A 24,641-nucleotide genomic window follows, 5' to 3' on the forward strand; every position below is an offset into this window, starting at 1 on the left:
AATGAAAATGAAGATGGAAATCATGGATGAATTATACCATTTCTCGGTCAACTGCATCATTGATTGTTTGGAGAAAGGTTTGAGCCATGTGTGGATCGGTAGAGTCACCGCAGCTGATTTGACTGGAAAGTAGCTGAATCCTCGTTACTGCTCCTATTGATGTGGCGAACATATTTGGAAAGTCTTTAGGGCAGTTTCACTTACATTACCATACGTCCTAAGTTTGTGAGATATAAGTTGCAGGTAGAAAATATGTTTCGTGATTGGAGACTCGCAAAATAAATTAAACATACCCTTATCTAATAATGTGGTAAGGTATGCCACGAATAATTCTCGAGTCACTTCCTCCGGAAATGATAATATATCAGGCTCAGTATGTTATCACATCTCATAGATGCATTACGACATCTTTTGTGTATCTATAAAATAGAATATTCTCTGACCAGGTGTTTCCAGATTCTTGGTCAGAAGCATTGGCGATTCCCATACTGAAACCTGGTAAAGATAAATTATGCCCCACAAATTATCGTCCTATCTCCTTGACCATTACCTTGCGCAAGGTTATGGAACAAATGGCAAACCGTCGTCTTGTGCGGTACCTCGAGAGAAACACGCTAATTGTCCCCGAACATTTCGGTTTCCGCTATGGTAGATCGTCTATCGATCATGTGGTTACCCTTGAATTTGTCCTTCAAAACGCCTTCCTACTTCGCCAAAGCCTCATAGTTACATTTATTTATATGCAAACGGCATATGACATGGCTTGAAGGAGAGGAATCCTATATACACTACAGGAATGGGGTATACAAGGAAATCTCCTTACATTTATCAGAGGGTTTCTCAGTAGTCGGTCCTTTTCATTTCAAGTTGGAACGACGGTATCCGAAAGTTTCATAGTGGAAAACGAAATACCATAGGGAAGTGTCGTAAGTGTTACTTTATTTGCCGTAGTGATAAATAGTATAACAGACTGTGTGCGAAAACCCGTTATGTATTCTTTATTTGTTAATAATTTTTCAGTTTATAGCATCTATAACTTTAGCTACTAGTGAGAGGCTGTTCCAAAATACAATAACCCGTCTAGAATCGTAGTGTAAAACAACTGGATTTACCTTTTTTTCGGAGAAAACATAATGCATCTTCTTTTCACGTTTGAGGGAAGATGTTCATCCTCAATTGTTTTTTCATGGTGAACCAGTAGAACCATGGATACGGGTTAGATTTTTAGGAATGTGGTTTGACCAACGACTAACGTTAGTAACAAATTTATAGGAGCTGAAAGTAAAATGTGTAAAAAGTGTTAGACATGCTGAGAGTTTTATCTAATATTCATTGGGGAGTTGATAGAGTATGCATGTTGCGCTTCTACCGAGCTCTAGTCCGTTCCGCTTGGACTACGGTTGCGTGACTTATTCGTCCGCTCGGTCCAATGTTCTTAGAATTTTAGATTCAATCCATTATTCGTTCATCCGTCTTGCTACAGGTGCATTTCGTTCAAGCCGTATGGTAAATCTGTTGGTGGAAAGTGGTGAGCCATCCTTTCGAATAAACGAAACCAAATTATCTGCACTTATGTAGCTCGTATTAAAGCACAACAAAATCATCCAACTTTTGATGCGTTGTTCTCTAACCCGCGCTTTATTGATATCAGGAATATCCGAGATTTACAGTTCCGCTATGCATAGAGCTCAGCGCCTTTTCTTAGCTTTGGCGGCCTTCTCTCATGAATTATTACTTTAGTTTTGGTCAGTATCAAAAAAAGGACACAAATCCGGTTTTCCTACGAAACAAATTTTTTAATGTTGTAAATATCGTGAATTCAGATGCTATGGTGTATACAGACGGCTCTAGATACAATAATCCTCTTGATTGTGCTTTTGTGGTTGGCAATATGACATACATGTTTTGTCTTCCCAGAATAACCTGTGTTTTCGTCGCCGAGCTCTTTGCAATTAACAAGGCCTTAAATGTACTTAGCCCAACATTCCAATACGTACTTGTTTGTTCATCTTCCATTAGTGCCTTGCAAACCAGTAGTGACATGTACTATAGACACCCTGTTGTCTGTGATGTACAGTCTATCATATTTGAAATGACTCATCGTAATAAAACTGTGAGCTTCTGCTGGAATCCCAGCCATACTGGAATTTCAGGTAATAAGCGCGCTGATGTGTGGCAAAAGAGGTTTTTTGCAGCCTCCTTTCATTAATCGCGTTGTTTTAAATGATCTCGTCAGTTTTATGAAGAGTGTGGTTTAAACTTTGACCAGTTAAGGGCACAGTGTCACCCTGAAAGTCTTCATGTATGAATAACCGTCATAAGGATGTTATTATTTGCCGTTTACGAATAGGGCCCACTAAATCACCTGATGGCTCAAACAGATGCACCTGTTTGTGCTCGCTGTGCATCACATTCCTGTGGATTGTATCTGTTATATGGCATTGAGTTGTAAGATTAAACTAGGGACTTACATGCAAAGTATGTTAGGGATACAATGCAGTGATGTTGTCAAATGTCTTGCGATTTATAAAGGCCATGCATCTTGTTTAAAAAATTTTATTATTCATAGAGTCCTTGTCGCCTGTATCCTGTGTATACCATTTGGTGTATTTCAGATGTTAATTTTGTTCTTTTAAGTTACTTTTTATTTCCTTCTACGAAGTATAAAGGAAGAATTAAGATCGCGAAAAATTTCGGTTTTCTGATTACAATGGAAATATCTATTTTGACCATCCCTGAATCCATTTTGACTAGTTTCGATGTGATGTCTGTACGTACGTACGTATTTACGTATCTCGCATAACTTAAAAACGATTAGCCGTAGGATTTTGAAATTTTGGATTTAGGACTGTTGTAACATCTAGTTGTGCACCTCCTCTTTTGATTGTAATCGACTGGACCAAAAGTGTCCAAAGAAGCCCGAAATCAAAAAAATTTTGTCTTTGGGCTTTTTCTTAACTGCAGTAATAATCCCTCATTGAGAGCTTTTCAATATATCATAAATGATACTTATTTTCATTGGTTTCAGTATTATAGCCAAATAAAATTTTAATTAATGAAATATTTGAATCGTAGAAGGGGAAGCCACATTGGTTCAAATCAAACTTCATCTCCTTTTTTTTAACTTTTTTTTTATTGGTATATATTGATTTATTAATTATTAAAAATTGTAAAAAAAATTTTACAATAAATAATAATTCAATAATAACAGTGGAAAAAAAAATGTGTATATATATTTATGAAAAGTTATTAATGAAATAAAATGTTATGTACTTTTCATTTTAAAAAAAAAATGTGTATATGTAATTTAATAGGCGTTCAAGGAAGTCATGAGTGTCAACATCAGATTTTTTAATGTTGTATTCACTGCGGTTTTACATCACAGTGGTTTTACATCGCTTTAACACATCATGAACTCTATGCTTTGTTTTTATATTACTGTTTAGTTTTTTATTGTTTCTTTTAAATATTTATATGTTTACTATATAAATATCTTATTCAGGCAGTTTAATCTAGTTTTAGTTTCTGTTTTGTTATGTTTTTTTTTTCAAGCGATGATAATGTGAAAAAAATCATCTGTTGATTTCCATCTATGCAGTCTTCTTTTAAGGTTTTTAATTCAAGCATTTGTTGCGAATAATTTTTTTCTTTTCAAATATCAGTAAGCTGTCTTCTATTTTGTTTCACAGGCCCAAACTATATTTTTCAACAATCTGCTTTTCCCTTCCTTCCACAACCAAATCATTCCAGTGACTCATTATTATCTTACAACAAATTTTACCTTCATATTCCAAAATTAGTTTCTAATTATTTATTACAGAATGTTATTTGTTTTTTTAGAATAATTCATACATCATTTTTTATTTTTTAGACAGTGCATTGCAACATCACCACTATTAACTTCAACCTTCTTTCCCTCTTTCTTTATACTTTGTTTATTTTCATCTATTTTTTAATTGTTCTAGTTTTCCAGCTTGAAGAAGTGTCCTTACATTTCAAATTCATATCTTCTTTCCATCTTTTGATCACTCCCTTCTTGCACATGTTTGCCATAACTTTTCATATTACTTCCCACAGAGAATCCTATTAGAATGATTTTACCCTCTAGAACATTTAATAGAAGACTGTGCCATAATACAAAAACTTGGAGAATCATTAATTTTACATCAGTCAGCTGTCATAGATCCTACATAGGTTTTCTTACAGGCTGAACAACCAGAAAAGCTTCTGTCGCTTGTTACCCAAGAACAATGCCTGTGAATATTAAGGTAGAAACTTAATTAAAAGGGAATGAAAGTATACAATTTTTTAACCTACACATAACACAAATCTTCAAAGTACTAACATAAAAGAAAACAAAATCAAACACATTAAGGATTGTAAAGGAACTCCACAAATGAAAGAAAACCAGAATGATTGGTGCTTAAGTTGTAATGGTGTGGCATTAAATTCACAATCAATGAGAATGTGACAAAAACTTAAATAGCAGCTGTCTAATAGACGTATTGGTAGATCACCAGAAGTCATGAAAAATCAATGCATTAGTCTGATGTGCCCCAAAGTAGAAACATAGGTAACTTTTCTACAACTGATCTGTATTGATGAGCTCCATGGCAATACAAAGTCTTTTATTATCTTTGAGCTTAGCCAACTACTTATTTTGCCACAATTCTGTCAACTGACATTTCAGAAAACATAATCAGAGTTGGTCATACATTTATGAAGTCTAGCTGAGTACAACTTATCTCAGCAGCATTACCTGAAATGCATAACATAGCTTAGAACCCAAAAGAAATTTAAATTGTATTATGATGGCCAAAAACAAAAATGTGTATGATGAATATTATCATATCTTCTTCTTTATCTTATTCTTTATCCCATTAAGCAATGGGGTTCACCTAGCCATTTCTTGTATCCTTTTTGATTTGTTGCCATTCTTCTCCTCTTCTGAAAAGTCTTCCCCCTCTCACTGAGAATTCCAGCTATGTACTATTCCCATTCCACTCTCAGCCTTCCTTTTCCATAAACTCCCTCTGGTTCTTACCTCCATTACAATTCTTGGCCTTCTATTTTCATTCATTCTTACCACATGACCAGATCATCCTAAAGCTCTTTTTCCACTTTGTGTACCAGTGTTTCTTGCTTCAGCTGACTTCTTACTGTAGTTTTGCTGATTTTGTTATGTTTTGTTTTCTCCAATTCTCATTTCAGATATTTTATTTCTCCTGCTGTCAGCCTACTGTTATGTTTTTCCATCAGTGTCAAGACTTCTTGAAGCAAATATTAAAGAAAGAAGAAAATATTGTAAGGAAAATTTTGTATTGTAAATTTTCATCTTGGTTTCCCAGCTGACTTCTCTTTTACCAACTAATGTATTTAACTAATTGCCAGACCCCTCCCACATTTATCTGCTTGCTAACCCAGTTTCCGCTAGAGTTTGTTACCTGACCTTCCATGCATTATTCGGCTTAACAGGGGCACCACAGTGTTGGGTAAGCACTGGGGTTGAAGTGAAAGAGGCGAAGAGATTGCTGTTGTATCCATTCTTATTTTATATGATAAAATTCAAGTATCATTATGATGATGCCATGATACAATTACTATGGAAGTAATCTGAGCTCATTACAGTAATGAGCAGCAAACATATTAATTAGATCATTTGATGTTAAGCCTAGAAATTATATTTTGCCTTTAAATCCCTGTAGGGGCAATGAAGTGGGTACAGTCAATAAATTGGTCAACCAGCCTGTTACTAAAAGCAATATCATAGAGGGAAAATTGAAGCTGCATCTTTATTCAACACTTTCAGGCTGTTATAAGTTGATCCTGCTGTTGGTAGAGAGAATTGAGGTAGATTGATCTCCACTAAACGGTCTTATAAAAATATTTTAAATGTGCTTATTTTAAAAGTTACACAATTATTCAAAATTCTAGAAGTTACACTATTATTCAACAATTCCTGAAGGTGTTCCTTCCATTTTTTCAAAATCTATTAGCTACCTGTAATAATGCCATCATCCTTACCCTTACAAATTTTAGTTTTTGATCCAAATTTTTTTTTTGTTAGTCATTTAATTTCTATAAATGTTTTTATTTTATTCTCATTTCTTAACATTCACCCTAATTTTCTTATTTTTAAATTTTATCTTATTTTCCTTGTTATGCATTTTTTAGCTCTTCCCAGATGTTTAATTTTCCCCTTTAGGTCTTGCAACACTATTGCAGAACTATGTATGGTTTATTTTTCATTCTTATCACTTTTCTCCAATATCATCGAATCATTTCTTGAAGTGCTTAATTCTGTGTTCCTAGTAGAGGGCTGAGCAACAATTTCAGAACTTCCAAGCATACCTTCCAATCTTCTGATACAGTTACATCTGACTTCTTATTCATATTATATATCTAACTCTCAGATCTGATTGGTTATTTATATATATTTCTTTCAGGGGACTCGAAAAACGCCTGAGCGTTGTCAACGCCCGGAATTTTTAATAATAAAAGGGTAAAATAACTCCAAAATAATAAAACTTATAAGGTGTAAAATTAATATAAATCATATTAAAAAAAAATTCATTAAAACAAAAGACAAAAAAGTGAAATAAAACTCAAAACTAATATCGCAAACGAAGTCTTTAAAATATAAAAGTTAAAATAATAGAATAAAGAAACTATATAAAACTACCTAATTCCGATAGGTTGTGCAAAAGGTTCCCTTCTGGGATAATAAAATTAAAGATATAGAAACAAAAAAATCAAAATTGAAAGTAAAGGTTAAAAATTATCAAAAACTCTTCTTGCATAAAAATACATATGATAATATTACATTTTTTTGCAGTAACCTGGTACTACGCAAAAACAGAAACATCCGGTCCAAAATTTCGTTATTATTGTACAAGATATCACGAATGTTTCTGGGAAGATTAAACTTACGACGCAACGCCGAATAACATATGCAGTCCACGAGAATGTCGTGCACAGTCATGCGGCAGTTGCATCGTGTGCATAGGGGTGCGATTCCTCCTGACATTAGGTACTGGTGTGTGATCTTCGTATGTCCTATCCGTAACCGGCAGAGGACCACTTCCTCAGGGCGAGTTTTTCTTCAAGAGGAGCCCCATGGCAACACTGATTCTTTAATCTGTCGGAGTTTATTATCGACGGTAGTCGCCCAGTCACTTTGCCACCTTGCTCTCAGTGATTGTTTTACACGATTAATAAAACCAAAGATAGTAACTCGGGTGGTGAAAGGAGGTTGAATACACGCTTCTTTGGCAGCATAACCTGCTTGTTCGTTACCTGGAATCCCTACGTGGCTAGGGACCCAACAAAAACTTACTTCTGTGTTGCGATTACCAAACTCAGTGATTGCATCGTAAATTTCAATGACGACAGGATGTTTTGAATAAAAGTTTTCTAACGCCTGGAGAGCACTACACGAGTCACTGCAAATAAGAATGTTTCTATATTTAGGGTTAATGATATTTAGAGCCTTATTTACAGTGATTAGTTCAGCGGTGAACACACTCGTAATACCGGGTAGGCCAAACATATAAGTTCTTTCATTGACAACAAAAGCACCCAACAGTATCGCCTTGTTTCGATCCATCAGTGTATATCACCGCGTCTGGGTTCGTCTTGGTGAGAATATACTGAAACATTTGCCGGAAAACAGTAGGTGGTGTTGATTGTTTATCGTATGTTGTAAGATCAAATGTAAAATTTACAAGGTTGTTTTTCCACGAAGGATATGAGCACGGACATGATGGAAAGAACGAGGGAGTGTCAACATTTATATGCTGCAGCAGACGTCGGATTCGGACACCCACAGGTGCAGTACAGCGTAGACGGTCCTCATACTTCCTTAAATTAGGATTTCTAAGAACTGGGTCAAAAGCCGGGTGATTTGGCTGTCCTTTGAGACGTGCAAAATAAGATAACAAAAGCTGGTCTCGTCTATCCCAAATTGATGGCTCGCCACAGTCTACAAGTAAGCTTGCGATTGGGCTTGATCTAAACGCACCTGTGGCAAGCCGAAGAAAAGCATGATGTACACCGTCCAGCATTTTAAGCACGGTTTGACAAGCTGAATAGTAGGCGACACAACCATAATCTAAACGGGAACGAACAAGGGAATAGTAAAAACGTACATACATGACCGATCGGCTCCCCAATTGGTGTTGCTAAGGATCCGCATCATATCTAAAAGTTTGGAACATTTTGTCCTTAATTCCTTTATATGTTTGACCCAAGTAAGACGGCTATCAAAAAGCAAACCTAGAAACTTGACGTAAGGAGAGATAGCAATAAGCTCTCTGTTCAGAAAAACTTGCGGAATAGAAGGGTTTCGTAGCCGAGAAAAGACTACACATTTCGTTTTGTCGGATGAAAATGTGAAGCCAGTAGTTCTGGAACAAGCATCAAGGCGAAGTATAGTGTTCTGTAGCAGTCGTTCTGCAGTGGGCGTTGAACGGCTCGCAATGTAAATAACAAAATCGTCAACAAACAGAGAACATGAGACAGGAGCCTGTACACAGTTGGTAATACTGTTTATGGCTACAGAAAATAAGGTCGCACGTAATACACTACCTTGGCGTACTCCATTCTCCAAGACGATACTATCTGAAAGTGAATCGTCTACACGAACACGAAACGTTCGGTGATTTAAAAATCCCTGGATAAAAGCAAGCATACTGCCCTTGATTCCCCATCTCATGAGGGTGTTAAGAATACCACGTCGCCAGGCTGTGTCGTACGCCTTCTTTATATCGAAGAAGATAGCAACGAGGTGTTGGCGGTTTAGGAATGCATTTTGAATGGCTGTTTCCATTGATACTAAATGGTCGATGGAAGATCGTCCTTGTCAGAAACCACACTGTTCCGAAGATAGAAAGCCATGTTTTTCCAAATACCATGTAGCCTGCTGTTTACCATTCTCTCCATTATTTTAAACAAAATGCTTGTTAAAGAAATAGGGCGGTAGCTTGAGGGATCGGTTTTGTCTTTACCAGGCTTTAGTACTGGTATAATAAATGGTTCTGACCAGCCGGGCGGAAAGACTTGTTCGGAGAATAAACCATTGTAAATATTCAAAAGATGTTGTAGTGCTGAGTTAGGGAGGTGTGAAAGCATACCAAGGCAAACGTTGTCTGGTCCAGGGGAAGTGTCACGTGAGTTCTTAAGTGCGTGTAACAATTCTTTAAATACGAAAATTGTGTTCAATTCACCAACCGAATCACCAATGTTTAACGCCAATATTTCTATCTGTACTTTGTACCTCTGAAAATCGCTGTTATATGGTGAAGTGAGAGACACCGAGCTGGAAAGATTTTGCTAAAGTATTTGCTACAGCCGAAGATGATGAAAGAAGTTCTCCTTTATCAATGAGACCGAGAATAGAATGCCTTGGCGATCTGAAAATTACATGGATTTTTTCCCACACAGTAGACGTGGGAGTAGTATAGAGATGGTGTTCACATATTTCGTCCATGAATTCCTCTTAGCTTTCAAGAAGACCCGACGGCATACCGCTCTAGCACTGCGGTACAAATTTAGATGTTCAGTTGTACGTCTATTATTATATTTGTGTAGTGCTCGCCGTAGATTCTTAATAGCACATTTTCAATCATCATTCCACCATGGAACGCAAGGACGTTTAGGATTACCGGATGTTTGTGAGATATATCTGCTGGCAGCTTCAAGTATCATGGACGTAAAAGAGGAACATTGCTCAAGGATGTTCGTACCATCGTCATACTGTAATTGGAAGGCTTTACAATATCCATCCCAATCTGCCCTTTCAACAATCCACATCCGTGGCCTTCTCTTAATCTCGTGGTCCACATCGAAACCAATAATAATTGGTTTGTGGTCACTGCCATGAAAGTCATCACAAACAGACCAATCAAGATGTGGGAGTAAATTCGGTGAGCATATGGAGAGTCAATGTTAGACATAGTACCAGATGATAAGGACATGAATGTGCGAGATCCATTATTCAGCAAACAAAGGTGTAAGTCTTGTCTCACACTGTGTACTATATTTCCTCGACTGGAGCAGAAGGTCGAGCCCCAGGAAAAATGGTGGGCATTGAAGTCTCCTACTATTAACGATTGAGATGGTATTTGTGTGAGGAGATTTGAGATATCCAGAGCACTGAACTCAGTGTTTGGTGAGAGATACAGATTGCAGATGTGTAACTTGAAGGGGATAGACATTTTACTGCAACAGCAGGAACGAGAGTGGTTAGTTGAATCCTTGTAGCCGATACCTCATTCTTCATGAAAATAGCCACTCCACCACTCTCTCTACCATCTACTATACAGTCGTATCTCTCACAGAAGTATCCTCTGAATGCTATTGGGTCATGTTGTAGAAGATGAGTTTTCTGGAAACACATGATTATCGGATCACGTACGTGTGCAGTACTCCAATATCTTCAATGCGGGACCAAAGACCCCTAACATTCCACTGAATAATGTTCATAAGGGAAAAAATATAAACAAATAAAAAATTAAAAAATATATATACTTAGGAAACCATATAAAGTTTAGTTGTATGTGATTTGGTTTTTCTTTTTCGTTTTCTTTAATTCAGATAACTCTGACGCCTTTGGGTTGGGAAGTTCTTCAACCATATCCTCCAGTAAATGGGGTGATGGTAGAGGAGACTTATTAGAATGGGATGGGACCCACATAACCCCCCTCCCAGAGGGGATGGTTATGTGAGTTCCCTTTGTAGGGAGCTTGTTAGTTGGCTTACTGCCAGCTGTGGTAGTCTCTGCCCATACCGGTAGGACTTTGGGTGCAGGAACTTTCATATGGATCACACTGTTGGATTCATTTACTGCGACGTAGGACTTTTTATTCATCTTTGTCAGCTCTGAAATAGTGGCTGTAAGTGAAGTAACTTGATCAGAAAGCATCTGAACGAGTTTCTTAAGTTCATTGCAGGATCCGCACTGCTGATTATGAACATTTGAAGGAGTTTGTTTTGACGTAGCGGTGGCGAAAGATACATCCGGTTTGACGAGGTTCCGTGAGTTAACTATCTTTCTATATTCCCTGCGTGCAGCCAGGAAAGATAGTTTCTGCTCAGTACAGATTTTGAGAATTGCCTTTTCTTCCTTAAAGATTGCCTTTTCTTGGGCAATCTTGGGAGCGGGCTGTATGTAAACCACTGCAGTTCACACATTTTTCACTTTCCTCGCAGTTAGTGTCATTGTGACCTTTGTTAGCACATCGAGCACAGATCTCCATTCTTGAGCAAGATGTTGTAGTGTGTCCGTACCTTTGGCATCTGAAACATCGCCATTGGTTGGGTATGAATGGGCGTTCCCGAACGGAAAGGTAACCCACTTTAATCTTCTCTGATGATACAGGAAGACTGAACATCAGTATAAGAGACGATGTTGGTTCTTCTGTTCTATTTTGCTGTTTCATTATACGTTTCACTTCTACAACACCTTGAGTTCATCAGCAATTTTACTTAAATTCATTTCCAGAAGGTCACGACAAAAAATTACTCCTCGGCTGGTATTTAGGGTCTTGTGACATGTCGTACTTATGTTTATGCCACCCATATTGGTCAGACGTAATAGGGAGCGACTCTGCTCATTGCTAAATGTTTTTCACCAGAATTGTTCCATCACGTAATTTCTTAATGTTCCTCAGAGAACCAATACATTCTGTGACGCATTTGTTAATCAGGAAAGGTGAGACCTTTTGAAGGGAGCCACCTTCCAGATTATTTTGAATAACAACAAAGTGAACATTTTTGCACCTGACACCATCTTTGATTATTTATGTATCCCCTAAGGTTTCCAAACTACATCTTTCTTGTTGGATTCTACGCCTTTTGTATGTGCTCTAATAGTTGCAAAATTTAAGTAACAGCCACAGTCCATGTTCATTCCTCTGAATCTTCTGATATTTGAATAACATATTTTGTCCAAGCATAAATGATATGTTAGTATGTACATCAGATAAGGGTGTAGGCTTTCTGTATCTGAGAATGCTTTTACATTTAAATATAATGTAAAACCATATCATATCTCTGAATGCTGAGATATGAGATGACTTGTATCATCATCATCATACTTTTTTTCATATGGTCTCTTTTCTGTATGTATATTTACAATACTATAATAATGTTTAAAGTTTTTTTTGTGTTTGCAGCGCACAAATTCTGTCTTTTACAGGATTGAGATCAATGATCTGGTCTCTAAAGTCTCAAAAAATATAAATACAGATCTGAACATGTTTCTTCTTGTAGCTCTTATAATACATATCATAATCCCACGTGTGGAACATTCCAACAATGATTTAATTTTCTTCCTGAATTTTCTGCTGTAATTACATTGGCTTTGTATTCTTCCACTGCCTATATAATTGTTACAAGGGGCCATTTCTATAAAATATTCATACAACCCGTAAGAAGTGATAATTGTCATCCATTTTCCTGGTTCACTCATTACATATCTTTTATTGCTGTCTAATATGTGGCACAGGGCATAATAATAGTTTCCATAACGTATAAGAGACTTTTTTTATGTACATTGATTGCATGTCCAATATCACATACCTCAGCTAAGAAAGAATGCTTTAAGAAAGCTTTTTTGAGGTGTGAGTGCCAGGCACTCACACTTCACCATTCTCTACTCAAGGATAGAATTTGCTGGCTGTAAGACGATTTGTTGGTATGTAGAACAGTTGTGTAATGTGGGTGTGGTTAAAGTCTGTGTATAATGAAAAGAAAGACTACAGGTAGGTTGAGTCCTTTGATTGGTATTCCCTGCATTCTCAAAACTTAAAAGCCTCTTAGGAGGCGTCCATGATTTTTCACAGAATATAAAAATTTTAGATGATCTTTCCAAATATTCCTTCAGCCTAACGCCTTTTAAGATTTTTCAGAGAATTACTTAATAGTACTCACCAATATTCTAAGGAAAATGCTTTAAATTCAGTTTTTTAGTTCAAAACTCCTGTGTACCTTCTGCACAAACATACTGATTTTATTTGAGAAAGGAGAGAGACACTATGACAAGTTCAGACACTCAAATATTTATCCAATGTAACATCTATATCTTGCACACATCATAAGAGCAGTTCAGTTTTAAAACAATTTTTAAACAGTTTTTTATAATGTAATATGTTGGTGAGTGACTTTCATTAAAAGAAATAATGGGAATAATCTAGTACTTGTATACCATGTGAAAAATGATGTAAAATCATAATATTTGAAGAACAGTATTATGAAATTGTTGTCTACACACAACCAACAGCGATTTCTGCTAGATGCAGTTTATATTCATTGTATAATTCTTTTTTTTAGAAAAAACTATGTGTAAATTCCATTCTCAGTACTTTTACATGCATTATCTCCATTGTTTTCATGCTCAAATGATTTAATAAAACTTTTTTCTAGTGTTTAACCACTAGAATGAAAAAAAAAATTTAACTTATTAGAAAGGTTTTTTTATTTGTAATGTGCACCATTGCTTTTGTCAGTGTTTTATTTAGTTATTCATTTAAGTAACACAAGATATTAGCCCATTTAGAAATGTAAATGTCAATTGAATTTATTACCATATGAAAAATACAGGTTAAAGGATTTGGACTTATCTTCCACTTAAATATCTGGTTTAAACCAGATATTTATTTTGATAAAATTCCACCATAAAAAGTATAAATTACCAAAAATGATAATTATTTGTACAAGGTAACAAATTTTTTGATTAAATGTATCTTGCTTTCAATACTATATGATACTAATTAACGTTTATTGCACTTTTTTGTGGGTTGGTATTGGTTTATAGTTACATTTTATAAAAAAAAAATTATACCCGCAATGTATTATTATGTCATTATTAATACTCGATTGAAAATATCGGTATTGATTTTCATGATTATTCTATGAAAATATTTTGTTGATGTGCATCATACACTATTAGGTAGAAATAGATATTTTAACAAAATCTAACTCTGAACGGAAGTTGAAAAAGAAGTAAACGGACTAGCGAAATGAATTTATGAGTAATATGCTATTAAATCACTTTCCATTACATTTGATATTCAAATGTACTAATTTCTAATCCATTTAATTTTGCATTGCAGAAACATAAAAATCAGGTTAGCCAACAATTATTTTGATGAATTAATCTAGTGATCATATTAGATTAATTTCAAGCGATTCTGATTTGAGATATAATGCCTTTACATAGATATGTTAAACAGCATGTCTGCTTATTTGTGGCAATGCTTCCTCTCCAACGTTTGAAATCTTTTAATGGGAGACCCTTCAATTTATTGGTTGCATAAATGTTCGTCCGCGTTAGAAACGTAGTTCGCTGGTACTGCATTGTCTTCCGATGGGATAATTTAATTCATCTATTGTGACAGGATTTATGTTTTAAATATATATTGCTGCATTCTTATAGTATAGCCCTGTAATATTCAATTTTATGAATTTTCTATTTGTCAGCTGAGAAACCAGTTTTCGTCGTCTAGTTTGCACTGCCATGATTGATTTTAAGCGTCTTTCAGCGAAATGAACATTGTTCGTAAATCTAGAATTTTCCATGTGAGATTATGTCTGTTGTCTTTGTACGTGAATTAATGTACTATTTGTATGTTTTTTTAGTGGAACTGTGATTATTTAAATAAAGTTGATTGTTTTAATGGGGTTTAAAGTTAATTTCGAAAGTGTCGTTTTGGAGTTAACAAGACCCATGAAATGGAAAAGAAGTTCTATGGCTAGATAGCTAGCCCAATCTTCACCAAAATTTGTTATTTCTTAGTGCAGTTCCTGTTTTAAAATACGCAGGTATGTCTCTTGCATAGTATTTGAAGTACATAATTTTTTCCTGGCTTGTTTCATATTTATTATACTTTCATAGTTTATTTGTAAAAAGTCATGGGTGGGGTGAGCTTAGAATTTTATAATTTTTATCTTAATACAGTATAATTTTTCACTTTTGTAGTTATCTGCTCATTAAACTTTAAGAGTGTGTTAAATATAAAAGTGTGGGCGAGTTTTATTTGGTGTTGCAGGACTTAATTGCATTTATAGGCATCAATACTCCCATCTGCTTTCGTGTAGGATTTTGCTGGGTACCACGTAAAACGATTATTATTGTATTCTAAAGCTGCTATAAAATTGATTATTTATGCATTAAAACAACATATTGATTGAGTTTGCTTATATTTTATATGGTGAACTATATGCACTAGAACTCAATGTGTAGTTCCTTCTTGCCCTATTTTTATATTACATAGGTAGTATTCTTGTCAGAATTAACCTCTTTTGTCAAGGTATCTTTATTATTTTCTCTTGATTGTTGTATTATATAAGTTGACTGTTGTCTAAGTTTATTTATGTTAGATTTTTTTGTTCATATTGTGTATATGAAATTGTAGTAAGTTTTTGTGTACTGAAGCAATTTTTCTGCTGTTAATAGAGTTGAACTTTTAAACCTTGGTTGTTTAGTGTGGTAGTGGATTTGTTGACAAACCCAAGATACTGGAATTGTATGTGACTTTTTGCTTAGCATTTAATTGACGTATTAGTCGTGGTGGTTATAGTTACGTAAAGTTTACTCTGGCATCAGTGTTGTTTTCTTTTGAGCAAACATTTGTTTATTCAATACCATACTAGTGGTTATATTTGATTTTATGGTTAGGTTCTGATAATGTTTCCGTCATAGTAATAAAGTTTAACTAGGTTGTATGTAACCGTTTACTAATTAAATAATTTCAAAACATTTAAATAGATATGCAGTCATATTAGTTAGATCTGATACAAAATTGTTTTTTTTTATACTTCATTTTTTTTTTTTTGTATATATGTATTTATGCAGCATTCAGATAGATGATACAACCACCAATTTCTAAATAAAGTCTATACTATAGACTTCATAAAGTCTTGGCAACACCAAGCAGTATTTTTAAGCAGAAATTAAATGATAAATGGCTGGCTCCTTTCTCTTGAGCATGCATTATTAATGATTGCTCAGTTAGCCTGATGGAATTTAAACAAAGATAAATTAGTTTATTGGATCTAATCATTCATAAAACTCCAGTTTGAAATGTAGTAAAATATTCGTTAATGTATCCACTAGTTCTGACAAAAAGTAAATCATGGTTAGAGAAGATAATTGGTATATTTTTTTGTGTAGTTTATTAACTGCATACCTTCCAACCTGACAATTCTGTTATACACTGAATATCTGGGAAAGTAAGAGGTTATGAAGTAGCAGATTGTCAATAACTGAAGCAATGTGTTTAATGAACTGGTTTCTATAGATAATTCCCTGTTGAATACTGTCACATTCTTTCTCATTTTGGTTAAACATCAACTTATAAATTGATAAACGTAACTGATCTTCAACAACCTTAACCGATCTTGAAAAATTAGTAGGAAATGATGCACCATGTTTAAGGAACAAGGAATATTTACTTTTAATGGTAGCTTATTGTAGATTAGCTATGTATGCTCTGTTTATAATATAGTTTTGATTTCTTTCTCAAATTAACCTTGTTTCATTTGATGGTAATTTAAATTAATCTTTGAAGTGATTAAAATAATTTATACTAAAGAGATAACTTTACAATTAACCTGGAAGAGTAAAATTGTATATATTCATTTGAAATGATGGCTAGGTTTATCTGTTTTATTTAATTCTCAGTTGGAAGAAATTTTTGTAAATTAGAACTTTATTATGATTTAAAAGTAAAATTTTACATTCTTGTTGGGAACTTAAAATTAATTAAATCAAGCGATGGATGCCAGTCATTTCATTATGTGATAATTTAAACCAAATAGTTTTGTAAATTATAAACAGTGTTTAATTTTTGTGAGGTGTAAAATTTTAAACTACTCAGTTAGTCATTTATTTTTTCAGCTTGTTGAGTTATTAATCTTTAGATTTGAATCAAGTTAGTATGGTGCCCTCTTTGTTTCTTTTTTAGCAGTGTGCAATTTTGAAGTGGACTAACCCTTATTTTTTTATGCGTAAACATTGGTTAATAGGAAATGTAAACAAGCAGAAAGCTCAGGTTAACCTCAACATTTAGGGCCTGTTTGAAAGTATTTTTCAACTTCATTTTTGTTAGCTAATTCTGATTTTTAGAGTAAAGCTTTGAAGAGTAAAATGGAAAATTGAAATATGAAAAGCAAAAAATGGGAGTAAGATGTTTGTTTTTTAAAAAGGACACTTTCATGTTTTCATGATAACATTCTTGTTTTTTAATAGTTTTACTTGATTTTTCAAAATAATATTTTGATGATCTCTGTGGTGGAGTGGTAGCATCTTGGCCTTTTATCTGGCGGTCCTTGGTTTGAATCCTAGTCAAGCATGGAATTTTTCATACACTACAAAATTTTCATTTCCTTTCACAAACTTTAAGCTTATGTGGTGAATTAATTATTAAGATTAGGATAATTCCTTAATTATTAAGATTAGGATACAATCAGAATCAGGTATTCTGATTGTATGTAAATAAGATGGCAATCAAAGTTAAACCAATGTCTTTGAAAGTGCAAGTAACATCAGTGATGAAAATGGCAGTTCTCAAGGTAATTTGTACTGAAAGGAACATTTTATTTTTTAAATTTTAACTAAATATAATGCAAGAAATGTCAAGTGTTAACTGCATCTTCAGGTTCACTATTGTTATTGCGTACCTTTTCTTCTTTTACATCATACTCAACTTTTTTGTCTGCTACTGCTAACAGCCGTATAACATTTTCTTTGCCTACTTTGGATGCAACATTATCAAGTGCTGTGCATGTTAATACTATTTTGCCTGCTTGTTGAGGCACTAGTCTCATCTGATTCAGCTCAGGAAATCTCTCCTTCATGACACTGATGCTACACTCGATCAAACGCTTAGATTTTTTTATGAGTTAACATTGAACCATCTCTCATGATATCCTCAGGATTGTGATGAAGAGGTGAGTTTAACAACCCATATGCACTGTCATCTAAAATGACTAGGGAATGGCCTCCATTTATTTTCAAATTGTCAATAGTCAACTGTGTAAAACTCTTGCATCATGACAGCTGCTTGGCCAGTTTGTGAATACAGCTTATAATATGTAATCAGGGCCACAAATCATAGAGACATTTAATAAATGTTTACCTTGTCTGTCAACAAATGTTTCTTCAAGCTCATTTAGTTTTATCAGTATTTATCAAAGTACCATCTACTCATGAAAATTCACTGATATCTAAAAAACTGTGCAATATTGTAAATATTTTCTGGCCATTTTACCATTTGTGGTAATTTATCCACAATCACATTAAGTACCTCTTTACAATGATAGAAATGGTTGATTTCATAATATTGGGCAGTGGCAAATTCATTTGTCCCCCGTTGCCCAACCAGTTCAACCTTTCATATTTCATTGCCCAACCTTTCTTTTGGTGAAAATGGCAGGCTCTTCTGAGTAGCTTTATGCAAACGATGGCCAATGACATTAAGTAAATAATCTAATTGATTATGTGTAAATCTATGTCTCCTTAAAATGAAATCAGTCATAACTTCACAATTTATTCTTTCCTTGACAAATCTGACCTTTATGTCTTTTTTTAGTTATCATTCTCTTCTTCAGTAAACTCAGTATGTTACTGGTCTTTTCCGTTTTCCCCCTACAATGTATTTTTTTTACGTTATGTATTAGTATTAGAGTTCATGTTACAGTTATATGGTATTTGGAAGTATTTGCAGAGAAATTATAAATAAAATGCAACCAAACTTAACCTACGCTTACTTCACTCGCTAGTCAAGTTAGCAAATATAGGTTAAGTTTGGTTAATTATATTTACAATTTTATAAGCATTTAATTATAACATGAGCAGTTATTAATACATAACATTAAAAAAAACCATTGTGGAGGAAAAACAGAAAGACCCCCCACTCCCCATGTTTCTACAAATTATAATGGCCCCTTTCAGTACAACAACCATACTATAACTTTATACATTAAATTACAACTCAGAACACTTTTCACTGCAAATATGAAATGCACTTTGCCAAATAATGAGAGAGTTGAAGAGTAGACACAAAAAATTTTCAAACAACATAGGATTAAAAAGAGAAAGCAGAATCAATATTCAGATTTCTCCAATTTTTCACTTCTCAATATTACTATTAAAAACATAGCACAAAAGTAAAAAATGCAGTGAAAAGTTAAACTGTCTTCAATAATTTAAAAAAAAAAAAAAACAAACTCGCTCATCACTTTACTAATTCTACAGAATGAAAAGTTAGAAATGTACTTTAAAAAACAGGCTCCTGGTGATGTTGCTGCGTTCATAGATTTTATATTTGGATTCCAAGTTCAATGCTTATTGAGATTTGATGTTAGAAGTTCCAAAGACTGCTATTCAATTATTATCTGTAAGTTTTATTAGCTTTTCTGCATACATATAAAATTCAACACAAACCAGAGATCTTTTTTGTTTTTTTGTATGTTTCATAATTAATGATATCACTTTCTAGTGATTTTTTTTATGGTTTGTTTGTTGTGTAAATGAAGTCTTTTCGTATTAAGAGGTTTGTTGCAATTTTAGGATTTGGAGATATGAGTAACGAAATATAATTCACAAGTATGTTTGGCATTCTCCAGAAGTGAATTTTATGGTATTAGGGCATGACAAAGGCCATTCTTCATTATAAAAATTAATTTTGCAAACGGTAATATAGGTACATTAAAAAGTTATGTTTTCCTTACATTGAAGCTATTAAAAGGAAAAAGGCAATGATGTGTAGTTATGTTTGGTTTAAGTGAATATTCATACAGAAATGTATTAGACAATTCAGCCTTTATTAGAAAATGTCCGGTTCCCAAATAGATTACTAGAGGTTGGCTTACTTTTTGGTCTCTTAGATTCCTTACTCCAGTGGACTTATTCTGGGGTTAGATTAACAACATTATTGTATAATGAAAAGAATTGTTGCTACCGTAATGATTATTCCAGAGTTTCACTGAGAAGATGTGACATGAGATTAAATGCCCATTTTGATATCTACAGAGCTGCAAAGATGTCATATTGAGACTTAAGGTATATGTAAAAAAAAAAATTGAGATTGTGACTGCACCCTTTCTATCTTGTGTAATCCACTTTCTTGGATGGATTACACAAGTTCCCAAAATCCCTTCATTCTTCTTCTATGTTCTTTGTGTTAAGGAATTAATTTTCAGGTATTTAATGCATTAAACCACAGAGATATAACTAAATAAATAGAATAAACTGAAGTAATGACTAAGTGTTTTGTAAAGAATGCATTACCCATAGAATGGTTTCAAAATTTTGTTATAACTAATATGAGTAAAACTGTGTTAAAGTTGCACAGATTATGGTAATATACATATTCCCATGTAAATTACATATAGTGGGGTCACATAAAGCATAACTAGAAAAGGTTGAAAGGAATAATGAAATGTGTATGTACCCTCAATCAATCCTGATCAACAGAAAAATATAATGTAAAATTTTGAATACATGAAAATCTTAAAAATATGGAAAATTTATGGAAAAAATTTATTGAAGACTGCTGGATCTCAACAATGAAATAATTTTATTTCAAATGTTCCAGTTGTAAAGTCTTGTCATCACTCTACCTCATTAAGTAGGCCCTAATTTCTGGAAATATCTCTTATCTGTGACCCAATCTTGTAAAATTCATCTGTAATCATATTTTATCAGCTTGATCAAATTGTGAATTTATCTAGAGTGTTGTTTGTTAACCAATAAACAAACCCAATATCAGAAGCCCAAGCAGAAGTCACTCAAGGGATCACATAGCACCCCACCATTGTTTTTCTTCACTAGCCACATTGGTTCTGTTAAAGTAGGGAAATAGGTGGATTGGATTAAACTTGAATAAGAAAAAATTTTATCTTTTTTTTTTTCTCCGATATTGTGAGGACTGCTGTTTGCCAAACATTTAAGAAAGTAGTTGCCCTTGAATGTCGTGTATCGAGTAGTTATAATCTTTTTTTCTTTATATTGGTATTTTGAACAGAACAAAACCAATAATTTAAAAGATGTTAGCAGTAATAGAGCAGCCAGGATTCAGATATATTTTATACGAACTGGTGTTAGCCGTGACTTTTATAAAAAATGGATTCTGTTATACACTAGATCCATATGCTGCTTTAGGAGATGTGTTGTTTGCTTATGGTGCTGTATGGTGACGCAGGCTGTAAAAGTTAGCCTGAATGTCTGTTAGATTGAGTGTGGTTTGGCAGGGTAAAAATTCTGTTTAACTATATTCAAAATAGTGTTACAATGCTCTGCACCAGATGAGGATCTGAACTTTACAAGATCAAGTTTATATAGATGAGGAAAGAGCATGGAGGTCAATAAATAGCCAATTCTCTCAAGGTTCAGTATCCACAAACTTATTTGAATAAGTTTGTGGATATAAACTTGAACTTTACAAGATCAAGTTTATATAGATGAGGAAAGAGTATGGAGGTCATTAAATAGCCAATTCTCTCAAGGTTCAGTATCCACAAACTTATTCAAATAAGTTTGGACCGTGGACAAACAGCAATAAGTTTGGACATTGACCATGTTGCCCTTGTTGTTCAAGTAGACATTTTTCCACTATTATTATACTGCAATAGGACTTAAGTTTTGGGGGAATTTTTCTTAAAGATGAAAATTAGACCCAAAGTAAATAAAAAAAGTTCTATACTTTACTTGAGTAAGAACTGGGATTTCAATGCAGAAAAAATTTGAATTTATAGATATTGTTCTTTCTACTGTAATCTGATATGCATTGGGATAACTTTACATTGAGCATTTACTTACAAGAAACAATATATTACTATTCATGTCTGGATTATTATAAATCAGATCCAAAAAAAAGTAATTAGAAAAGTGATAATTATTCAGTAGAGTGCATTAACTAATGTCATCCTGCATACTTCTTCACTGGCCCTTGTTCAGAATTTCCGCCAGCCTGTCTTTATAAAGCCTGTGTGAAGTATATCAACAAAGATATTAACACTGCTATGAAATTTAATGCTAGCACTAGAGTGTACTTAAATACGATGGCTTCCAGTACGGAGTAGCAGTACCTCCAAATTTGAAGTGAACACAAGGGCTCAAGTGGTAAATAAATATCTAGGTGCCATCAAAAGTATGTGCTGGTGATTGGAGACAGTTTTATTTGGTGGTTGAAATCGAGGAAATTTCCTTGTCTTACTTTTAACTAGAATGGAAGTCTATCTGCTGTATAAACAGGATATACTTCAAGTTTTTTTTGGAAAAAAAACCTTCAATAATGAAAGCTTGAATAATGTGCATGGGAATATGGAGTAGAAATTTTGTGAAGCATATGAAAATTGCCAAACCCGAGGACCTTATGATATTAAGGCAGAGATACTACAATTTTTGCTATAGAGATCAGTGGAATGGAATTACCTGTGTATATTTTGAATACTTTAAATTGATTTAACCGTAGATAAGCAGATAGTTCTTCCTAATAGATAAGTGAGGTTGGTCAATTGGAGTCCATGCATTGTGATATTGCTAGTTATGACGATTTTACATATCATTATAGACTGTTTGACTTATTCCATTTAGTACAATATTATCACAATTTTCAAGTAATAACTTGTACTGTGGACAGTCATCTCATATAATAATTATAATTTGTAATTTTAGTTTGATTTGAAGAAGGAAAGAAAAGACTTTTTGGCTTGCCATCTTCAAATTGAATGTTTGGAGAGCACGTATAAATGTTTTTATCTGTGGAAAAAAGAATGGCAATTCACAACCAGATCTGAATTATAAGTATCAATTTTCTACTTCTTGGTTTTCCCTGGTTAAAAATCCTTTGTTATTGCTTGCAATATGTTAATATTATAATAATTGTCTTTGTGGGGTTAGTTGACAATGTCTTTTTTTGATTGAGTTACATATTGAGGTATATAAGAAAATATTTGCCCAGCTAATTGATCAGTGATATTTTGTGAATGGTTTGAGGGGTAGAGAAATTCTTATGGACTCTATAATATTTCTACAACATTCCAGCTGGTGAGGAGCCAATCAATCAGTTAGGTATATTGTATTTACATAAAATCTATCAACTATTCTCTTGAGTTTTCATTTATATCGTCAAAAAATGTTTATCTTATAAGATAAACTCATAATACTTGCTGGCAATAATACTTGCTTGGGCTACTTAAGTATATTTCAAGATCAGTTTATAATGTTTGAATTACTGTGTTTTAATGCGAAGAAGTGATGCAGATCTGTTTTTAGTAATGGGCAAGTTTGTGCAGTTTAATGAAACTACCTCGTTACAGACATATCAAAATATTTTGTATAGTAGGCCTATATTATTATCTGAAAAAAAAATACATGCTGTGAATTTTTGGGAAACATTGTTCATGGTTAGAAGGAATGGTGCCTTTAGTGGTTTTGTTACTGGCTTCATTACTCGTCAATCCCTTTGTAAAAATTGTATGATGTAAAAAGGTGGTTTTTGGGTCCCAAAAATGAGACATTTTCAAAATATTTTGATTTGCCAGCCATTTTTTTTAATGAAGGACACTGTAACAGTCCAATTTTTTTTATAAGTACTATTGGTACCACTAGTACCTAAAGAGTTAAAAGGTAAAAAACAGACCTGTTACCTTAAGCCCTTCATTATTTATTTTGGACCCAAAATTTGAAAAAAAAAAACAACGTAACTTAAGTAAACATTATAAGATTTGGTTATGCAACAAAATGAATTTTGAGTACAGTAAGATGAAGTTCCATCTTTACTCTTTCCAAAAAGCCCTTTTTGACCCTCTGTGTGATGTAAAATAAGAATACTACAGGTCATGGAAAAAGTGATGAAAATGGTTGCTTTTACCTGTTGGCGAGTTAGAAAATATTCTATTACTCAAAAACTTTTTTTAAAAATATAAATATTTTGGCCACAAGGTGGGTAGTTATCATAGACCAAATATCATGAAAATCGAAAGTAGTGATAGTGCATCACTACTTGTGATGCAAATGTCAGCAAATGATCAGTGCGATCATTTGCTGAATTAAAATGGAATACCCTGTAAGTTTCAATTTTTTTTTTGATTTGGTTAAGCAACCAGCTTATGTTTTTTTTGACACTTCAAATGGATAGACCCTTTAGCATATGGCATAGGCATGTTATATCTATGCTGAAGTGTATGAGGAATATTTTACATTATGATATTATGTGTTTTGTTTTATTATTTTTGTTGTCTTAAGTTTTCATATTGTATACTTTTTAACGTGATTATATTGTATCTGCATGCTGATAACACCTTGTTTTGTGCACAGGGGGGAAGTATATTTACACTCTCGCTTATTAAGTTTAATAATTAAAAGAAAGAAAGATTTACTTCTATGTGCCTTTCCTTTTTTTAATTATGTTGTATTTCAGCTTCCAGGTAAGCTTGTACATTTGTGTTGCAGCTTGAAGAGTCTGTGTTATGTAATAAATAATGAACAGTAGTATTTAAGATCAATCTTAAAATTTTCTTGTTAAGATAAATTCCATATTAAATCCATATATTCTTCCATGTATTCTGTATGGTAACATTCTAAATATGGTTATACAGAAAGTGCTTAAAAACTGTTACTCAGAATTTTTTTAATT

At 33.6% G+C, this 24,641-nt stretch overlaps 1 protein-coding gene across 2 annotated transcripts in view; it reads left to right on the forward strand.

Annotated features, from left to right (window-relative positions):
• Positions 1 to 14,257: 14,257 nt before the first annotated feature.
• Hmt4-20 (Histone methyltransferase 4-20) overlaps positions 14,258 to 24,641 on the forward strand; it is a 53,926-nt gene continuing 43,542 nt past the window's right edge. For both annotated transcript variants that reach the window (XM_075358420.1, XM_075358419.1), the window contains exon 1: positions 14,258 to 14,820. The gene's annotated coding sequence lies outside the window, so the exon portion shown is untranslated. The remainder of the gene's footprint in view (positions 14,821 to 24,641) is intronic.

Source organism: Lycorma delicatula, chromosome 2, assembly GCF_047948215.1.
Source record: "Lycorma delicatula isolate Av1 chromosome 2, ASM4794821v1, whole genome shotgun sequence".
NCBI classification, from domain to species: domain Eukaryota; kingdom Metazoa; phylum Arthropoda; class Insecta; order Hemiptera; family Fulgoridae; genus Lycorma; species Lycorma delicatula.